The 22,265-nt window shown below is 40.3% G+C and overlaps 1 protein-coding gene across 1 annotated transcript in view; it reads right to left on the bottom strand.

Moving 5' to 3' along the window:
• Window positions 1-10,519: 10,519 nt before the first annotated feature.
• LOC124545282 overlaps window positions 10,520-22,265 on the bottom strand; it is a 41,269-nt gene continuing 29,523 nt past the window's right edge. The window contains exon 4 of the mRNA XM_047124165.1: window positions 10,520-10,751. The gene's annotated coding sequence lies outside the window, so the exon portion shown is untranslated. The remainder of the gene's footprint in view (window positions 10,752-22,265) is intronic.

Raw genomic sequence — 22,265 nt, 5'->3', positions numbered from 1 at the left:
AATAATGAGTTACATTGACTAGTTGGGTTTATGTATCTATCTCTGCTGAGTTTAGTAACTGAAACTCGTGTGCTCTTTCCATGTAAGATGTTCATTCATCACAATGCCTTGAAATCTGTGTGTATCAGATGCTTCATCTCTAAACAGTGATTCAGTATTTGTATCCACTTCAAATTGGTTATAATTTAACAAGAATTTCATCACCACTGTCTTATCCTCATTCAGTGTAAATTTATTCATGAGTAGATGTTCTGTGATGAGATCAAAATTTTCTTTATGGTTTAGTACTGCTAGATGTTAAGTGCATTCCACCTAATAAATGGTGTATCCTCAGCACAGTTCACTAACTTCAAATTTTATGGCTGTGTTATGTTACCTCAAACAAACAAAAATGGCCCAAGAATACATCCATATGGAAGTCCAGAGCTGAAGCATCTTCTATATTGATTTTATTGTTAGGATCTCTCCTTGATTCTTATGTATTATCAGGGAGGGTATCTGGCCACCAACTGTCACTAACATTGCCTCAATCTGTAAAACAAATCCAAGTCCTTCATTCTTCTAATATAACATAGTACACTGTCTTCAATCACACTCCTTCACAACCAGTTTTTAATTTGCATAAAAGTACTGAATGATTCACAGAATCAGAGGCCAAACGGCTTGTTCCAATGGAAGTGCTTGTGCGTAGAGAATATTTTCTGAGCATTTAGCATCAATTGTAGTGCTTACAGTGAAACTTAGAGATAATGAGAGTCAGTGTACATTTCTATTTCTTTGCACCAGGAAGTTGGAATTTTTGGGTTCTGAAATCTCACCAGAAGGAAAGCACCACACTGTGGAAAATATACTATAAAATCAGCAGAAAAAATATCCAACCAGAGTTATAGAATTTGTAATTTTGAGGACTACAATGATTCAATTGTGGGCACATTGCAGTTTTTATGCAAGTGTTGTATGAGGTTTTGTAGTAGGTAGAACACTGAAGGAGCAGAGAGAAGCCTTTCATCAGATAAAAGAGCAACTTTAGAGGAGCATTTGCCTGGGTTATGCAGATTTTGATCAGGTGGTTCGCATGTATATTGATGTGAGCTGAATTGGAACTGGCAAATGTCTGACACAGGTAGACTCGGAGGGAAATACTGGGATCAGCACCACATACAGCTATAAACTGAGAGGAGCAGAAATCAGATATTTCACCACTGAGATTGAGATTCTTTCCACTGTATATATGTCCAAAGAATATTGGAGCTATGTATTTGTTGGCTGGCAGCCTTTTGTTCTTACTGACTGGAAACACACAGTGTTTTAAGACCATGAGCCACATATACAATTGAATTACATGTTGAGCCCTTGCACTAGAAGAGAAGATACCCCAACAAAGACAAAAAGTCAGTCTTCAGCTGCACAAGAAAACATTTATTTTATTCAATGATTTGAGCATACTTCACTTCTGAAGATGACAGTTTAAACTGCCAAAACTGGCAACCAAATAAAAGTTTTCTTCTGCAGCTGCTGAACTACTGCTATGAAAAAAATCACAGAGAAGATACTGACAGCAGCACACAAGTGCTGCTGTGTACAAGCTGATAAAGAGGCATGAGTTGACCTCAGGTTCTGTGACAGAAACTGCCCTTCTCGCTGTTTTTGTGTTTTTTTAGGATTGAGCTACTTCAACAACTATGGCAACACAAGCCTTAGTCACAAGCCATAGTCACACTCATTGGGTTTGTTCATTTGTATCATGGGGATGATGATGAAATGAGAGTTGGAATGCTCACAGTGCATACAAGGTGGAGTTTCATTCCATGGACATTTCCTCATAGGGACACTGGACAAAAATCTTAAATAGGTAACATGTCAATTGTGCTGAAGTAGTTTAGGATGTTAGGTATCATAAAATTGTGTCCTACACTTCACTCATGCAACCTTAAACCTATTTATCACTATTGCACAAACACGTAGCATTAAACAAGTAAATTAATTATGAGACAGAATTGCTGGCTAATACTTATTGTCTTAGGTGAAATATATAAAAAAAAGGTCCCACAAGCAGTACTTTGGTGTTCCTCACCTCTTCCCTGCTATCCCTCAGCCTCCCTGGCCCAGCCTCCTCCTTACCCCCACAATCCGGTTGCTTCTCCCACCATGCACTGCTGTTCATAGTCTGGCCTCAACAGCCATGGTGTATGTGTGTGTGTGTGTGTGTGTGTGTGTGTGTGTGTGTTTTATTTCTGATGAAAGCCTTGTTGGCCAAAAGCTTACTTTCTGACAGTCTTTTTGTTGTGCCTATCTGTGGCTCAGCACCTCTGCTATATGATGAGTAGAAACTATTTTTTTTAAATATGTGTCTATACATGTTAGTGAACATATTATTTATCAGTAGCAATGTTACTTGATAGACTACATGCATTTGTATTGGCTAAAAGTTGTGAGATGAAAGTTTAATAAGAAGAATGAATACTGGACACACAAGATTTGATAGTAAGAGCCATTTCAAACAATAAATACTACCCTCATATTAAAAAAATAATGCATTTATACAAGGTGATTCAAGAGCAATGTCACACAATTTGTGAGGTGATTCCACATGTGAAAATAAACCAAAAAAGTCCTATGAGCACATCTCTGATTGCAGACTACACACAACCATGAATCAATTTGAAGATAGCTGTAAATATTTTTCCAAATTGCTGTGTAGGTACTGTGGTGGACGGAATAATGGTGGGTCAGATGACTGATCCACCCTACAAGAGGTGTGGGGGTTCTCTAGCAGATGGCAGTACTGTGATGTCTGCAAGCATACCCAGTGTACATTCATGGATCAGTAAGCAGTCATGAGGCTGTGTGCATGCCATGCTTGAGTGTGTTTTAATTGAGCAAGCCCATTGTGTCCACGAATGTTTTGAAGGGGGCTGTTTACCAAAGGAAATGAAATATGCTGAAGTCAAACCACTCTCCAAGAAGGGATCTAGACAGATCATGGGAAATTATCATCCTATCTCAATTCTTCCAGTCATATCTAAAATATATGAAAAGCTTGCTATTACCTAAATCCAAAACTTCATTGTGAAATATTCTGTTATCCTAAACAATCAATTTGATTTTCAGCTGGAGACAAACACTATAGATGCAATGAACAGTTCCATTGAGAAAATAAGTACATTATTAGAGAAGAGAAATAAGGTGGCAAGAATTTTCTGCCCCTTCACAAAGGTGTTTGATTCTGTAAACCATGCATTGCTTATTTACAAACTTGAAAAATATGGCATTAGCAGCAGTGCCATACAATATCTTAAATCCTACTTATCAAACAGAAAGCAAAGAGTTAGAATCTCCTTAAATGGTGCATATTATTTTCCTGCCTGGAAAAAATAAAATAAAATAAATATAAAAAAAATTTTAAAAATTTTTTCACAGGGTGTTCCACAAGGCTCCATATTGGGCCCAGTCCTGTCTCTCTTCTATGTTAATGACTTACCATTAGATATCAGCTCCCCATCAGCTGTCTTAATTGAAGATCAGGATTCGGAAAAAAAATTCCCAAATCTGTGATCAGTACCCTCACTACCTTAGAAACTTAGTTTCAGCTAAATGGGTTGAATCTAAACATATCTAAGACTCACATGATGCAGTTCAAAACCAGACAGTCAAAATGTGAGCAGATTAAGATGGTCCACAACAATCAAGATATAGAAAAAGTTGACAAATTCTTTGGTTTAAATGTAGATAAAAAATTTGAGCTGGCAGGGACACATTAAATACTTAGCAAACAAACTGAACAGCTTTGCATTTACAATGTGAATATTACCAGCTGCAACTGACATGGACACACAAAAAGTAGCATATACAAGCTACTTTGAATCCATTATTAGGAATGATATTGTTTTTTGGGGTAACTTGACAAAGGTAGTGCCGATACTAAAAATACAGAAAAAAATCATTCAAAATATGTGTGCTGCAAATCATAAAGAACCATGTCATCCATTATTTCTAAAACTTAAAATATTAACTCTGCCAACCCTATACATATATGAGATTATTATATTTTTGTACACCAGGAATGAATACTTTGAGGGAAACCATTTTGTCCATTCACATGATACTAGCAACAATTTTATGCTCCCCACCCACTGCCTCAGAAAATTTGTAATAAATTAAAAGGAAACAAGAATTTAGGTCCACTTAAAAGAAAACTAAGAGGCACTGACACTGAAATGTTATTACTCATGAATGAATTCATGCAGGACAAACTGGAAATCGGAGCTGGATACAATGTGTTACATATTCCAAGAAATATCCTTATAGCATTATTATTTACTTTAGTGCTATTATTTATTAGTGTAAAAATCTTTGTAACTGAATTATAAATTTTTGACCTGTCTCCTATAAGCAAACCAAGTGGATTGCAAATGTATGTCATGAGAGAAATAAAATGCAATTCACAATTCATAATACCAATGTACTGCATACATTCATCTATGCAGAATATGCAGACAAGTTGTTTGTGCACAGATACTGTAATGACAGTGCCCCTGCAGCTGTGACAAAATACCAGAGACATTTTCCTGATTGATGAACTACCTGTGTCAGGGTATTTCCCAGGGGTTTTAAAACATTACATGCATCTGGAACACTACCAGTGTTCATGTAACATCAGAATGTGAGGAAAGAGAAGAAATGTGAGGAAAGAGAAGAAATTATTGAAATGGTACAGTGGAGTCCTACCATCAGTGCATGGTGCATTAGCCATCTGCTTGATATTCCACAAATGCAAGTGTGGCGTACATTACATTTTGAGGGCTTGTACCAACTCCATGTGTAGCCCATGCAACATCTGCGTCCAGGCGACTTAGTAAGCAGACAAAAACTTTGTGAGTGGTTGGTTGCACACAGAGATGTCATTCAAAACATGTTTTTAAAGTTGAGGTTACATTTACATTCAATGGAATCATGAACACCCACACTTCTCGTATACAATTCTCATCATGGGTGATGGAGAACTCTCATGACACTAGGGAAACAAGATTCCAAGTTAGGTTCACAGTGAATGTGTAATATGGTAATGATTGATGATCTGGTGATAGGGTCTGAGTTCCTACCAAATCGCATGACAGCTACAGCATATGCACATTCCCTGGCAGAAGACATACCTGCCCTTACTGAAGATGTGAGATTGGAGCAACAATGGCAAGTATACCTGCAACATGACTGATCACTAATTCACTGTATCACACAAGTATCCCAGTATCTTAACAACTCATTTTCTCAACAGGCGGATTGGCCATGGTAGACCTGTTAACTGGCCTGCCAGATCACCTGACTTACCTCATTAACTTTTATTTATGGGGCTGGTTAAAGGAGAATGTGTATGTTACAAAGGTGGATATATGTGAAAAACTCATTGGTCGCATCACCCACACTGTTGCATGCATTAAGGCCTGCTAAGGTGATGTTCAATCTGCAACAAAACACACCCTCCAACACTTTGACAACTCCATTGAAATGGGTGGGGGACCTCTTGTAGGATGGACGAGTCATCTGTCTCACCATTATTCCATCCACAATAGCGCTTACACAGCATTTCAATCTGTATTATTCACACTTGTCTTCATAATTATTCATGGATGTGTGTAGCCTTCAACACATTCCAATTCTGTAATGATCAAAATTTGGACACATGTTCACAGGACTTTTTCAGTTTATTTTCCCACGCAGAATCACCTCACAAATTGTCTGACATTCTTCCTCAATCACCCAAATATAAAAATGTTCTGTAACAGCGTCAGAGCATATTACCACTGTATCTCTTCCACCTTAATCACTTTTCTTGTATATTTGAACACAGTCTAGGAAAAACATTTGGTCTTTCATGGTACTGTAGTACATTTCACATCTTATGCATCTCCCTGTGATGTGCATATCCTTGTCTCTTTCACCAATTTGGTACTGCAGGTCCTGCCTCTTGTTGCTGTGATCTTGGTCACACATGTACATTTCATAAAGCAACATTTGCATTCACAGCTTTCACTACACTAGATGCATTCCATAGCAATTTGTTACTCACATTGGTGTTCCTATGTTGATGATGTGCAGGATGGGAGGAATTTTATAACTGCCATACCCTGGTAAATTTATCCTTTTTGTGCTGGGAAATGGTGATAGCAGCATTGTTTATTATTACCCATCATTCATTATTTATTATGAGTTCTTAGAGTGATTGATTAGACTCTGTCTGTTCCCTGATTTCATTATTGGCATCACAGTTACAGATAATGTGGTCAGTTGTTCCCGTATGACCACAATGACAGACATCATTGTCTCTCCTGCTAAACCGGTAGAGGTAAATTGTATATGGACTATATCCAATTAGATAATGTACGATGTCATAACTGTTCAGAAGTCCAGCTTTGGTTATTACCCTTTAGTCTAAGATCTGCACATCTTACAGTAAAGTCTAATGAGTAGATTCTGAGGAACACCAAAAAAGCTCAGTTGGCATTTTGCCAAAGAATATAGGATTTCTATGTAATGAAAGTTGACCTTCAAGAAGCATGTATGTGATTTTCTGTGGGGCTATGGTTAATTTGTTGTTTATGCACCATCGCTGCATCCAGGAGAGGACCCCATTCACCATTTCATTCAAATCAGTTCTTGAGTTCCCTGATACTGCAGCGAAGACACCATCAGCATATGCCACCACTCCAACGATTTGGTGATCTACTTCCAATTGGCATAATTGAGATTTTATTGCAAAATCTCTAAATATTGGTTTGCAAATTGACTCCTGCAGGCACTTTTTGGTAGTTCTTTTTATTACTTTTTGTCTGCTGGCTGACCATTCCACAATTCTATCCCAACAGTAATCTATAAAGCCGTAGTATAGACACTGGGGGACCTGCAGTTTACAGCATCAGGCAAACATTGTGAGCCACCATAAATTATCAAATGCTCCCATGATGTCAGTTAATATTGCTATTATGCAACTTTTGTTACATGTGTCTACTGTTTGGATGGCCTGGTTACATGCATCTTCAGTACATTTTGTAAAATCTCCTTCTGTGTGACTCGCATTTGGATGGGGACAGAAAAATTGTTGACTGCATAGTGAGAGAAAAATAATTTAATAATTTTGAAAATCAGATATGCCCACAATCTGAGAATGATTCTCAATGAAATTGTTAGACACAGCACATAAAAGAGATTTATATTGCAGAGAGAGGTACCAATGGATTATTTTATAGTGCCATACTTCATGATTATGGTTAATTTTATGATCTAGAAAAAATAATACCTGTCTCATTTTAGATTGGTATGCAGGAGGTAGAAGGCTTCTCTGAAGAGATGACTTGGAGAAAACTATTTTTCCTTTCATGTTTTGACCACGAAATTGGAAAGTTAAAGTCTGCAAGCTCATGGAAAGGAAGAGAATTATGCTCACTTAATTTTTACGTATCACACACATGGCGATTTGGACATAGTCCAAGCCAGCCAGAAATTAATCCGTTTTCACTTACCTCCTTTTACAGCCTCGAAGTACAGCTACCGTAACTCCTTTGCCTTCCATCTAGTAAAAGGTGCCACAGGACCATAATAAGAATAACTATGTGCACTGGTTTCTTCACTTGAATGGTTATTATTAACTAATGAATGAGTCATACTCCCATCTGCCTGAGCTCTATTCAACCCTAAAAACAAAATCAAGCTTAACATATTTAGTGTTTTTATACAGAGATCATAATGTTCCATCTGACAATGAAATTATTGATTGTAACACATCAGTTTCCCTTTCCTAAAACGAAACTGGCATTGATTAAGTCTGTGAAGCTCCTTGTGCCTGTCCCAGAGGAGCCTTTCCTGAATATTTGCATGAGTATTAATTAAACAGACTGCTCTATTGCTTTTGAGACTGGCCAGAACTTTGTCCTTGGGCTTTTTTGTTGCAACAGTTTTTGCTAATTTCCAGATAGCAGGCACCCTACCCATTATTATGCAATTGTTGGGTACTTCTGCTTAGGAATGGCACAGTTTGTACTTTTATTTGTTTGAGAACTTTGGCATGGATATTATCTAGTCATAGAACTTTCTTGGCTTCCAATTTCATTATAGCTAGGGCTATTTCTTCTTCAGTGAACAGTGTAGTTATTACACAAATTTTGTATTTATTGTTTAGCACAAATCTACATTCCACGGGGAGTTAGTAATCTTCTTGAAGACCATCCAGAAAGTGTTTGCCAAGCAGCTATTCAGCTGACTGTCTCCATTCACGAGTCTTTGATCCATCTTTGTGTTTTCACTGTGGATAAAATGATTGATTTTTTTATTTTCTCTGTCTATGTTTTAAATGGCTTTCACCACACATTGGTCTTCAGCTGGTTTCTCAGGTATATTTCCCATTGAAGCCAGTAGGGCTGCTTTGATGGTAGCAGCTGGGGACTTCTGATCTCCCTTTTAACTTGCCTTGTACATTGCCTAATGTCCATCAGCTCAAGTGAGCATGACATCTCCTGTAATGATGTGATAGCAGTTTTAGGGATACATTTGAGTTGCATATTTTTTTATTATTTCTTGCAATGCTTGCACCCTTAGGTCTACACTTTATAATATTCTACTGACATTTGATACCATTTCATGTAGCTTGTCACAATTTGCTTTCTTCAAGTTAAATCTTTCTGTTGTAATTAGGTTTTTATTGGTGTTATTTCTATTATTAATAATTATTTTAATTATATTGTGATTACCGCTGGTCAATCCAGAATTGACCACCCACTTTGAAATTTTATTTACCGCTCTTCTTTTTGTGCAGTGCCTATGTTAGTAGCTATGCCAGCTCTGCTGTCCAAGTCGATTCATCACTAATGGGTCAAGTTTTTGAATTATGTTTAAAACCATGTGTCCTCTGCCATCTGTATGTCTGCTGTTATCAACATGTATTTACAATGAGTGTTATTTGCTTCCCTGATTTTTTTCACTATGTGGTTCACTGTGATCAGGTGTAGTGCATATCATATTCGTGAGAATCCATTCACTTTTTTGATACGGAAATGCAATAGAAGTCGAATCCTCACTACTCATTTCTGAGATTTTGTTGATACCATTCTTTATAAGCACAATAACTGTTCTTGCATTTGCTAATCCAAGGATGTAGCTTATACCTGGGGGAACAGGGGAACGCGTAAGCATTCCCATTTTACAGCCAGGGCTCCTGGCTGCACAACAGAATAGAAGGCGTAGTACATTGGTGCTCAAAATGTGAACAGCGACATTATAAAGTAGGCTGTTCCAGCTTGAGTGGCCACCTGTGGATAGCCAGTTGCTCACAGGCAAGGGCAGGAGGGGGCGGGGTGCAAACAGTTGAGGCATGAGTAGCCAGCCAGCCTGGCTGTAGGGTACATGACCATATTCCCAGGGCTCACACCCATGAGCAGCAGTGGCCAAGTGACTCACACATGCATAGAATGCTTGAAGTTGTGTTATGTGGCAGGTAGCCTTTACCAAATGCACCGGCCTCCGAGCGAGTTGCGGGGTCCTGTCCAGCACTCATGCCCAAGGGGCAGTACTGGAACAGCCTATTACAAAGTAACTAAAATACATAAACACTTTGTGTGCAGACCAACACAGAGATACTTCTGGAAACATATCACTGTGTTCTTTTCACTTCAATTTGCTATTCCTCTGGACACCAAGGAATTTGTGGTTTCATTAAATGCACATGTATAAAAGCTATTATTTGGACATGTAGACCATTGTTACTTCAATGTACTGATAGATGATTGACAAATATTACGAATAGTAACAGATCTAGTACCAAAATTTGAGGAAATCCTGATTAGAATTTGTTTAATTAATGTTGAGGCACATACTTTCTGAAAGAGAAAATTTATCTCCAGTGCAACCCTTCAATGAAAGGATTGAGGTGAAACTATCATATCTGAGATTTATAGTATGTTATAAATGAGATCTTCATCCAGACCCTGAAAGCCTAATGAATGATAACCGATGACCCTGTCATCCTCGGGCACATGGAGTCATTCGGATGCAGTGTGGAGGGGCATGTGGTCAGCACTCCAGTCTCTCAGCCATTTTGCCGACTTTCCAGATCTTTGAGTTGCTACTTCTCGATTGAGAATCTCCTTGATTGGTGTCACAAGGCTAAATGGATCCCACACAAGTCCTCTCAACAAGGAAAAACCCTTGGCAGGGCTGGGAATTGAACACGGGCTCTTCTCATGGTAGCAATCAATGCTGACCACTTGGTTACAGGGGTGGATTTTAGTATGTTATGAATTTGTGAAACTACTAATGTTTACCAGTTTTCAGTGTCATTAGTACACACAGATTCTCTCCACTGGTGCTCTCAGGGCACTAGATAGTAGAAAGTTGACTGTGATTACCATATTGTTATAATACAATCTTACTGATCAGCAGACAAATTTTAAGTACTAGGGGCTACATTTGTTAAGCCTGAGTATATTTGTACATATATAGCAAGCACAATTGAGTAAAAAATAATAGTCTGTTATCATTCTGTCACAATGTTTTATTTGTCTTCCTTCTGTCTTATAGCACAATTACCACCTGATGAACTTATTTTTAACTTTATCTTGTATTTTTTCCTTGTCAGTTATAAATTGCATTTCATGTCAGAAATTAAAAAAATAAGACTCCACTGAAAGGTGCAATGATGATCCTGAAGGCCTGGAATGTTGTTTCTGGTGTCATCAGTGTGGATTGGAGAGAAGACAGGTATGCTGGAACATAAAACAAAGAAAGCCATTTGATGCTGAGTGATGCACATAAGAGAACATTCTTTCATACAAGTAACAAATTGTTTGCCCCTCCCTCATTTTCCTTCTTCCCTCTTAACTTAGTTGCTATTCCTTGAGCTATTGGTAAGGCCTTTAAAAATAAACTGAAATCTATTAGTGTGGAAATGGGTTATTTTTGCTACTGATTATGATATATCCTGTGAACTAACTTTGTGTCAGGGGTGCCTCTAGTGCCCCTATCAGCTTAGCATACAAAGCAGCTACTTGTGCCTTAACCTTTAACTAACATAGTGGCAAACATGGGACACTAACGCCGTGGTGTGGTCAATCTGACCTCTTAACTACAGGTGGGAGTAATGGTAACAATTTGAACCCCTTTGAAATCCTCTGTTTTGCATATGACAGAGTCTGTAATACAATGTAAATAAACATGAAAATACAAAACATTAACATTAAATAATTATTGATAAACTGATGAAGACATCAAACTAAACAGAAATTAGATCAGGCATCTGAAGCAGAGTAGTGGACGCTAATAAAACAACTGTGGCAAAACACTAACTTCACAAACTTAGAGTACAGTGTCTAAATAACACCAAAGTAGTATGAGAATTAACCTCAGAGTTGGCACAATATACATGGCATACAGTATGAGCAGTAAAGAACAATTTGAATAAAGTGGCGACCTGGCTGAATTAACTGAATGGTAGACTGATTGTGGTGAGATAACTATGCATGCTGGCAGATTGTGTGAATGAAGCAGAAATGTAAGTATCTGCATTGCAGGAGTCAGTCCATCACACTGTGCATGGACAACTAAGCTCTATATTATTACCTTCACAGTTGTTCATATCTGGGCTTTGGAAGGCATGAGGAGAATTCACTGTGGAATTGCAATGTGTAGTGGAATTGTGTAGCCTGTCACTGTTTCACCATACATCAGCAGTTGAAATCAGCCTGGATGCAGCAAGATTGCATGTGTTGGTGCAATTCTCGATAGCAAGCATGGCTGCACATTATCACAGCTGCACAGTTCATCCATACCTATTGAGATGGGGAACTAGATGGAAATAGGTACAAATGAAGGTCCAATAAGTATTATTAATACTGCAATGACAACAGAACCCTTTGCTAATGCCAATAAAGGAACTACAAGAGTGTCACAGAGAGAGCATTATGATCTGTCCAACTAGAATAGTTCAGATTGGGGAAAAAGCATATAAGGAGATGGAAGCAGTTGAATGTAAAAAAGAAATGCTGTCGCTACACCCTTATTTCCAGAATGTGGGTATGCGCTGGATCTATTCAGCTTTTACTCCAGATATGATAATAGTAAACTGTTATGAGCAAGGATAACCAAAGGACATGATTGGGATGGAATTGCAGGACAGCAGGATACAAATTAAGGGTACAACCCGTAACAGTGTGCAAAACATTCCATCTCCTGGCTACAGTCAATGGTATAACTATTATTAAACTGACACAGTCAGTTTTGTATTGGTCCGGAAAACAACTGTAAGTTTTGTCAATTTAGAATTGTTGTTGTTGTTGTAGTCTTCAGTCCAGAGACTGGTTTGATGCAGCTCTCCATGCTGCTCTATCCTGTGCAAGTTTCTTCATCTCCCAGTACCTACTGCAACTTACATCCTTCTGAATCTGTTTAGTGTATTCATCTCTTGGTCTCCCTCTACGATTTTTACCCTCCACACTGCCCTCCAATACTAAATTGGTGATCCCTTGATGCCTCAGAATATACCCTAGCAACCTATCCCTTCTTCTAGTCAAGTTGTGCCACAAATTTCTCTTCTCTCCATTGTATTCAATATCTCCTCATTAGTTATGTGATCTACCCATCTAATCTTCAGCATTCTTCTGTAGCACCACATTTCGAAAGCTTCTATTCTCTTCTTGTCTAAACTATTTATCATCCATGTTTCACTTCCATACATGGCTACACTCCATACAAATACTTTCAGAAACGACTTCCTGACACTTAAATCTATACTCAATGTTAACAAATTTCTCTTCTTCAGAAACGCTTTCCTTGCAATTGCCAGTCTACATTTTATATCCTCTCTACTTCGACCATCATCAGTTATTTTGCTCCCCAAGTAGCAAAACTCATTTACTACTTTAAGCATCTCATTTCCTAATCTAATTCTCTCAGCATCACCTGGTTTAATTCGACTACATTCCATTATCCTCGTTTTGCTTTTGTTGATGTTCATCTTATATCCTACTTTCAAGACACTGCCCATTCTGTTCAGCTGCTCTTCGAGGTCCTTTGCTGTCTCTGACAGAATTACAATGTCATGCAAACCTCAAAGTTTTTATTTCTTCTCCATAGATTTTAATTCCTACTCTGAATTTTTCTTTTGTTTCCTTTACTGCTTGCTCAATATGCAGATTGAATAACATCGGGGATAGGCTACAACCCTGTCTCACTCCCTTCCCAATCACTGCTTCCCTTTCATGTCCCTCGACTCTTATAACTGCCATTTGGTTTCTGAACAAATTGTAAATAGCCTTTTGCTCCCTGTATTTTACCCCTGCCACCTTCAGAATTTGAAAGAGAGTATTCCAGTCAACATTTTCAAAAGCTTTCTCTAAGTCTACAAACGCTAGATATGTAAGTTTGCCTTTCCATAATCTATTTTCTAAGATAAGTCGTAGGGTCAGTACTGCCTCACGTATTCCAACATTTCTACGGAATCCAAACTGATCATCCCCGAGGTCGGCTTCTACCAGTTTTGCCATTCATCTGTAAAGTATTCGCATTAGTATTTTGCAGCTGTGTCTTAGTGTGTTAGTAATTTGCAGCCATGGCTTATTAAACTGATAGTTCAGTAATTTTCACATCTGTCAACATCTGATTTCTTCGGGATTGGGATTATTATATTCTTCTTGAAGTCTGAGGGTATTTTGCCTGTCTCATACATCTTGCTCACTATATGGTAGAGTTTTGTTAGGCCTGGCTCTCCCAAGGCTGTCAGTAGTTCTAATGGAATGTTGTCTACTCCCGGAGCCTTGTTTTGACTTAGGTCTTTCAGTGCTCTGTCAAACTCTTCACGCAGTATCATATCTCCTATTTCATCTTCGTCTACATTCTCTTCCATTTCTATAATATTGTCCTCAAGAACATCGCCCTTGTATTGACCCTCTATATACTCTTTCACCTTTCTGCTTTCCCTTCTTTGCTTAGAACCGGGCTTCCATCTGAGCTCTTGATATTCATGCAAGTGGTCTCTTTTCTCCAAAGGTCTCTTTAATTTTCCTGTAGGCAGTATCTATCTTACCCTTAGTGATATGCACCTCTACATCCTTACATTTGTCCTCTAGCCATCCCTGCTTAGCTATTTTGCACTTCCTGTCGATCTCATTTTTGAGACATTTGTATTCCTTTTTGCCTGCTTCATTTACTGCATTTTTATATTTTCTCCTTTCATCAATTAAATTCAATATCTCTTCTGTTACCCAAGGATTTCTATGAGCCCTCGTCTTTTTACCTACTTGATCCTCTGCTACCTTCACTATTTCATCTCTCAAAGCTGCCCATTCTTCTTCTACTGTATTTCTTTCCCCCATTCTTGTCAATAGTTCCCTAATGCTCTTCACGAAGCTCTCTACAACCTCTGGTTCTTTCAGTTTATCTTGGTCCCATCTCCTCAAATTCCCACCTTTTTGCAGTTTCTTCAGTTTTAATCTACAGTTCATAACCAATAGATTGTGGTCAGAGTCCACATCTGCCCCTGGAAATGTCTTACAATTTAAAACCTGGTTCCTGAATCTCTGTCTTACTATTATACAATCTGTCTAAGACCTTCCAGTATCTCCAGGCTTTTCCATGTGTACAACCTTCTTTTATGATTCTTGAACCAAGTGTTGGCTACGATTAAGTTATGCTCTGTGCAAAATTCTACCAGGCAGCTTCCTCTTTCATTCCTTAGCCCCATTCCATATTCATCTACTAAGATTCCTTCTCTTCCTTTTCCTACTATCGAGTTACAGTCACCCATATTACTAAATTTTTGTCTCCCTTCACTATCTGAATAACTTCTTTTATCTCATCATACATTTCATCAATCTTTTCGTCATCTGCTGAGCTAGTTGGCATATAAACTTGTACTATTGTGGTAGGCATGAGCTTCGTATCTATCTTGGCCACAATAATGCGTTTGCTATGCTGTTTGTAGTAGCTTACCCACATTCCTATTTTCCTATTCATTATTAAACCTACTCCTGCATTACCCCCATTTTATTTTGTATTTATAACCCTGTATTCACCTGACCAGAAGTCTTGTTCCTCCTGCCACCGAACTTCACTAGTTTCCACTATATCTAACTTTAACCTATCCATTTCCCTTTTTAAATTTTCTAACCTGCCTGCCCGATTAAGGGAGCTGACATTCCACGCTCCAATCCATAGAACACCAGTTTTCTTTCTCCTGATAACGACATCCTCTTGAGTAGTCCTTGCCCGAAGATCCAAATGGGGGACTATTTTACCTCTGAAATATTTCACCCAAGAGGACGGCATCATCATTTAATCATACAGTAAAGCTGCATGCCCTCGGGAAAAATTACGGCCGTAGTTTCCCCTTGCTTTCAGCCGTTCGCAGTACCAGCACAGTAAGGCTGTTTTGGTTAGTGTTACAAGGCCAGATCAGTCAATCAACCAGACTGTTGCCCCTGCAACTACTGAAAAGGCTGCTGCCCCTCTTCAGGAACCACACGTTTGTCTGGCCTCTCAACAGATACCCCTTCGTTGTGGTTGCACCTACGGTACGGTTATCTGTATCGCTGAGGCATGCAAGCCTCTGCACCAACAGCAAGGTCCATGGCTCATGGGGGTGGGGGGGTGGGGGGGATTTAGAATTATCCTTCCTGAATGTTACCTTGAACACGAATCTCCTATGCTCACTAGAAGTATTAGTAGTGTCACAGAAGGGCTGAATCTCAGTAGAGCAAATGCTTCAGTATTTCCATCAGTATTGTAGTAGACAGCATAATGGTATCATGACTATAAGTGTCACAGTTTCCAGTAATTTAGTGGTTTTAATGTGATTTATGTGGCCTTCTAAATTAGATGAAACCAGTATGTCCTTCAGCGTCACCAGTTTATTAGACACCCTTTAGCTGGAATACCAGTATGAATAAAGAATAATTAAGTGTGCATAAGAGCAATGTGTTACTAATTAAATGAGGAAAAATTATTGAAGGATGAAGGAATGAAGTGTCCCATAATAATAGGCTCATGTTCGAGTAGAATTTTAGAAGTCTTCCCCTGTTAATACAAGAGGTGAGGAAAGCAGAGTAATATGCACCTGTTGGGCAGAATGCCAACAAGGAAGGACTGTTGATGGCACATTAATGTCATCACAAGATAGAGGTAATTCATACACACTGTAAGAGCTGAGTGTCCAAAGTGCCAGTAAAACAGAATGACATCACAGAGAGAGGAGGATGCTGTCACTGTGTTGACCATGCAGCATCAAGTAACAAGCCATAAGTCAGATGTAAGAATGGTTACTCAGAGCACCAATGCTGCAGAATATGTCCTCCACTTTTTCTGAAAGATGAAGTTAAGATGCCTTTCAGCTACAGCTGAAGCATCCAGAAATCTGACCAGTCATGAAAAGCTGGTGAAGTGAAGTCATCATCACCAAGCATTAGCAACACACTCGAGGCAGCTCCTTTACAAATATTACACCTGTCCAGTGGCTTGATCTACTTGTACTCAGTTCACAGTTGACAAACTTGTGGGTAGGATGTGTGTCGTTACATCCTGTAACTGTTAAGACCATCTTTAAAGTCTGATGGAACAGCGAGTCCTACCAGGTGGACTTTGCCACTGCAAGCCACAGTGCTGCCATTCGAGTCAAGGCTAATGGGAAGCTGTGGGTGACATTTACCATCAGGCCTTCTAGAGGCCTAACTGGTAGATCAGGGAGCACCCAATAATCATCATTGCACAGTGACATGCCACAGCCACTACCCATCTTCCGTTCCTGCAGACATACTCTGATGCTGTGGGCCTGACTCCTGCTGGAGGCTGCAGAGCGACCCAGTCTGGTTCCATACACTCTGTGCAGGGCCAGTGGGTACTTAACAGGGTGCAGTCTACGATGTCAACGAACGTGCTCTTGTAACCCACTGCCCCATGCTGCTAAAACCAGAGGCAGTGCAGACAATACCAGCAATGCTGTGGCCAACACGCTATTACATCACAGGTTGCCGAGTACGCACCCCCACAATTGCAATGGCTGAGACAGTGCAGTGCATGTTTATGTGTCAGCATACTGTGGCACAGCTAGCACCTTGCTGCCTGCCGGCAGGTGTGAATGAAGACAAAATGCATTTTGGAACAATAAATGCTTGTTTATTAATTATGTTTTATTAGCGTGTTTGGGTACAGAGCAGGATGTTCGCACCAAGCCACTCTTCTCTCATGCCTGAGGGCCAATAGTCTGGCCTGATCCTGAGCTTGACAACCCAATACTGTCACCTAATGTACTATCCAGACTCCAGACAGTTACACTACTATCCGTGACTGCAGTAATAATGAGTTACAAGTGGAATCAGTCATCTGATACAAATACTGGTCAGGTGAATACAGGGTTATAAATACAAAATTTGTAGAGATATATCACATAGGCGCAGTCACAGGTAAAGTCGGTGACAGACGTTTGGCTAATAGCCAGGATACTGGGAAAAATGCAGTTGGGCTACACAGAGTATTGCTTACGAAATATTGTGCAACCCATCCCAGAATACTGTTGAAGTGTGAGTAACCCACAGCAGATATGACTTACAGATGATATTGAACTGTACAAGGAAGAGCAGCACAAATATTCACAAGTTTGTTCGAACCACAGGAGAATGTCACAGAGATGCTGAAATACTTGAATTAGCAGGTCCTTGAAGGACATTGATCAACTGATAAAGTTTCAAGAACCACAACTAAGTGAGGAATCCAGGAATCTACTGGAAACCCCTAGTATTGCTTCTGTCATGACTGTGAATACAGGATTAGCCTTATTACAGTGTGCACATAGTCATCTAAGAAATCATTCTTCATGTTCTCCCTACACACAGGGATCAGGAAAGCAATGGTAGGGCAGGTGTCCCAATCAAGGGAGGCAGGGACCTGGGAGAACATAGGCTGTTATAACAATTCCTATAACCAACAAGTTTGAGATACTCTCTTCCACCAAAACTGAAATTGAACCACTGAGACTCACTTCACTTGTTTGGAAACCTATTGGTTGCCATGCCTCTGGGAGGTAAATGCAAAAGGGTGGGTGTCTGTTAACATATAGTGTGTATGAAATTAGTTGTAACGTTTGAAAGTTCAGCATGGAATGATTGGAGGGAAGTATAGTGTGTATGAAATTGGTGTCTGTTAACATACAGTGTGTATGAAATTAGTTGTAACTTTTGAAAGTTCAGCATGGAATGATTGGAGGGAAGTGTAGTTGCAGACATGTGCTGAGTGTATCAGCAGGTGACGATGATGCCAGGCCTACTTGGTGCAGAATCTGTCAAGCTCTTTTGACTGTGTGAAAAGCAAGCTGCACGAGCTGGCCAATCTGTGATCTTCCTCAAATGATTTTAAAGACATTATTCAATAATAATCTGATTCTCACACCTCATAGCTTATTTTGTCAGCTTCATGATGAACTGCCTATAATATCACTAATGGTCACAGTTATTGTGATATTTTGGAATTAGGTAAACTACTGCAAGTGCAAAATATGGGTCGCTATGAATCTGCATTTGGTATATGTTATGTCATATGTTGCTGCATATGAGATGTAGATAACATGTTGCATTAGGTAAACTACTGCAAGTGCAATATATGGGTCGCTATGAATCTGCATTTGGTATATGTTACATCATATGTTGCTGCATATGAGATGTAGATAACATGTTGCATTATATGAAAGCCTGTGAAAGAGGCAGAATGAAGTATTCATAAATCCCTTGTATCTGACAAATGGTCTGAGATATTGAATATTTTGGTGAATGACAGCATATGACTAATATTTAAAACTATACCAGAGAAGGAAAGTTGCTTCTCACCATATAGTGGAGATGCTGAGTCATGATAGACAAAAAATAAATAAATAAATAAATAAATAAATTCATACAGTTAAAGCTTTCAGCCTTAATAGCCATAATGGCTGAAAGCTTTAATTGTGTGAATCTTTTTGTTGTGCCTATCGTGACTCAGCATCTCCACTATATAGTGAGTAGCAACCTTCCTTCTTTGGTATTGTTACATTCCATCCTGGAATTTCCATTGTTTGATTTTTGCCTGATGGGTTTTCTTCGATCCTAACCCTGTGCTGTTTTCCTTTGTAACTACTTTCTTTTGCATCTGCTATACTCAATGTCCACCCTTCTTTCTTTCCTTTCCTGTGTTTCTCTTGTTGCCATACAAACCGCACTGCCACACTGTTTCAACTGTCTCGACCATGTGCAACAGATGGCCTCAAGACCACGCTGATTGCTAGTGCAGCATCCTAGGTCCCACATTACTCCCGCTGATATAATGAAGCCTATACCTTCAAACTGATCATGCTCCCTGTTTCAGTTCCCAGATTTTTGCATGTTATCTCCCACACTTTTCCGGTGCCACACGATCTTACATCTATGCCTGTTCGCACCCACTAAATCCTCCTCGTCCAGTCACATCTGCTGTCTTCCTTATGCTTATCCACCCTTAAACCTGCTACCCACAGTAATATATGTTTATTATTGATTAGTTATTCTCTACTTTGATCCTTGTGACTTCTTGCAAATATTAGTGAGTTCTCACATTCCATTATCGTCATCTTTCTCAGACTACATCTCGTGTCCCCCCCCCCCCCCCCCTTGTGCGTCCATTTCGTGCTTTTCGTACTTTTCACACGTATTTGGGCGTATTTTTGTGTAATTTTTCGGATGTAATTCTACTTTCTTATGTAATTTTTTGCACCACCGTGGATCCTTGCTCCTTCCACCTGCATCAATACAGAAAAGTTTCCTTATCCCTAGCCAGATACCAGTCCCACATACTGTTCCTGTGTTGTTGCTTGGCTCATTAAATCCCCCCTAATGGCCTTACCATCAAATTACCCCTCCTTCCACAGTGACCTCCACGTGTTCAGATTCCGCCAACCCTTAGCCCTCACCAACGTAGTCCTGCAAAACCGTATCAATCAAGCCCAATCCTCCTTGCAGTACCTTCTCTCCATCCGCAAAATCCTCCTGCTATGCAATCCCAAATTCCTGGAACCCATAACACACATTGAAACTCTTTCCCTGCAGGAACTTGAGCACCATGCACAACACCACCTCAAAAAGCTCCCCATCCTACTCACTTCCTACTCCCGCCTTGGTGTACCACAGTCCACCCCTTCTACAACCACAACCACCTCCAAACCTCCTCCACACCCCCTCATGGCTGACAAACCCTGTCCCGCAGACCTACTACAATTACCACACCCTCCAAAACTCCCTCCCACCACCACACAGAACCCAGAACCTAAACAGACCCACAACACAGTTACAAACCTTTCCTCCCGAAGCCTTAGGCCCACAGAAATATCAGTCCTTTCCAAAGGCCTCACCTTTTGCCCCACTCTCAAATTCAAACATGCAGGACTGGTTAAAGACCTTCTCTCCTTCTCCCAGTCCCTACAGTGGAAACACTTTTTCGCTACCAACCCGACCAATCAGACTCAACCAAAGACCAATATTGAACCTTGCCTAACTCAGTTCTCTCCTCCATCCAACTGTGATCCACCTCCACTGCCTCCAAACCACCCCTTGTTAACTTTCCAGAATTTCTCCAGTCACTACTCAAATCCTTAGGCCCATCCCAGAACCTCTCCCCAGAGTCCATCTCTCTACTTACACCTACCACTCCCCACACTCCCACCTTCTACATGCTTCCAAAAAGTCCATAAACCCAGGATGCCCCATTGTGGTTGGTTACTGTGCCCCCACTGAGAGAATCTCTGCTCTCTTAGACCAACATCTTCAACCTATTACCCGGAACCTATCCTCCTATATAAAAGATACCAACCATTTCCTCGACCGACTCTCCACAGTTCCTGTCCCTTTACTACATGGTGCCCTGCTCATCACTATTGATGCCACCTCCCTGTACACTAACATTCCTAATGCCCATGACCTTACTGCTGTCGAACACTACCTTTCCAGACACCCTATGGATTCCAAACCAACAACCTCCTTCCCAGTCTCCATGACCAACTATATTCTCACCCACAATTACTTCTCCTCTGAAGGCATTACCTACAAACAAATCTGCGGTACGGATATTGGAACCCGCATGGCACCATCCTATTCTAACCTATTCATGGGCCATCTAGAGGAATCCTTCCTAAAAACCCAGAATCCTAAACCCCTCACCTGGTTCATATTCATTGATGACATCTTTGCTATCTGAATTGAAGGTGAGGACACCTTATTCACATTCCTCCAGAACCTCAACAACTTCTCCCCCATTTCCTTCACCTGGTCCTACTCAACCCAACAAGCCACCTTACTGGATGTTAACTTTCACCTCAGAGATGGCTACATCAGTACTTCCGTCCGTATCAAACCTACTAACCACCAGCAATACCTCCACTTCGACAGCTGCCACCCATTCCATACCAAGAAGTCCCTTCTGTACAGCGTAGCCACCCGTGATTGTCGCATCTGCAGTGATGAGCAGTTCCTCTCAAAATATACCGAGGGTCTCACGGAAACCTTCACTGACCGTAATTATCCTCCCATCCTTGTACAAAAATGAATCTCCTGTGCCTTATCTTTCTTGTCTCCCACCACCTCCCAAAGTCCCACAGTCCGGCCACAGAGGAGCATTCCCCTTGTAACTCAGTACCATGCGGGACTGGAGCAACTGAATTACATTCTCCACCAGGGTTTTGATTACTTCTCGTCGTGCCCTGAAATGAAAAATGTCCTGCCTACTATCCTTCCCACCCCTCCTACTGTGGTATTCCGCCATCCACCAATATACTCATCCATCCTTACACAACCCCTGCTCCCAATCCCTTACCTCATGGCTCATACCCCTGTAATAGACCTAGATGTTAAACCCTACAATATTCCCAGACTACCTTCTCTACCCAGCGGTTCCTACCCCTGTAACCGACCCCACTGCAAAACCTGCCCCATGCATCCCCCCACAACCACCTACTCCAGCCCCGCTACTGGTAAAACATACACAATTCAAGGCAGGGCTACGTGTGAAACTACACATGTCATTTATCAACTGACATGCCTGCACTGCACAGCCTTTTACATCGGCATGGCAACAACCAAACTGGCTGAGCGCATGAACGGACACAGACGAACTGTCCGCCTAGGAGATGCCCAATACCCAGTAGCGGAGCATGCCCTCCAGCATAATTCTAGGGACCTAGGAACCTGCTACACCGTATGTGCCATTTGGGTTCTCCCACCCAACACCAGTCCCTCTGA

Source organism: Schistocerca americana, chromosome 8 (genome assembly GCF_021461395.2).
Source record: "Schistocerca americana isolate TAMUIC-IGC-003095 chromosome 8, iqSchAmer2.1, whole genome shotgun sequence".
NCBI lineage: Eukaryota > Metazoa > Arthropoda > Insecta > Orthoptera > Acrididae > Schistocerca > Schistocerca americana.
This window is presented reverse-complemented; position numbering and strand designations above follow the sequence as displayed.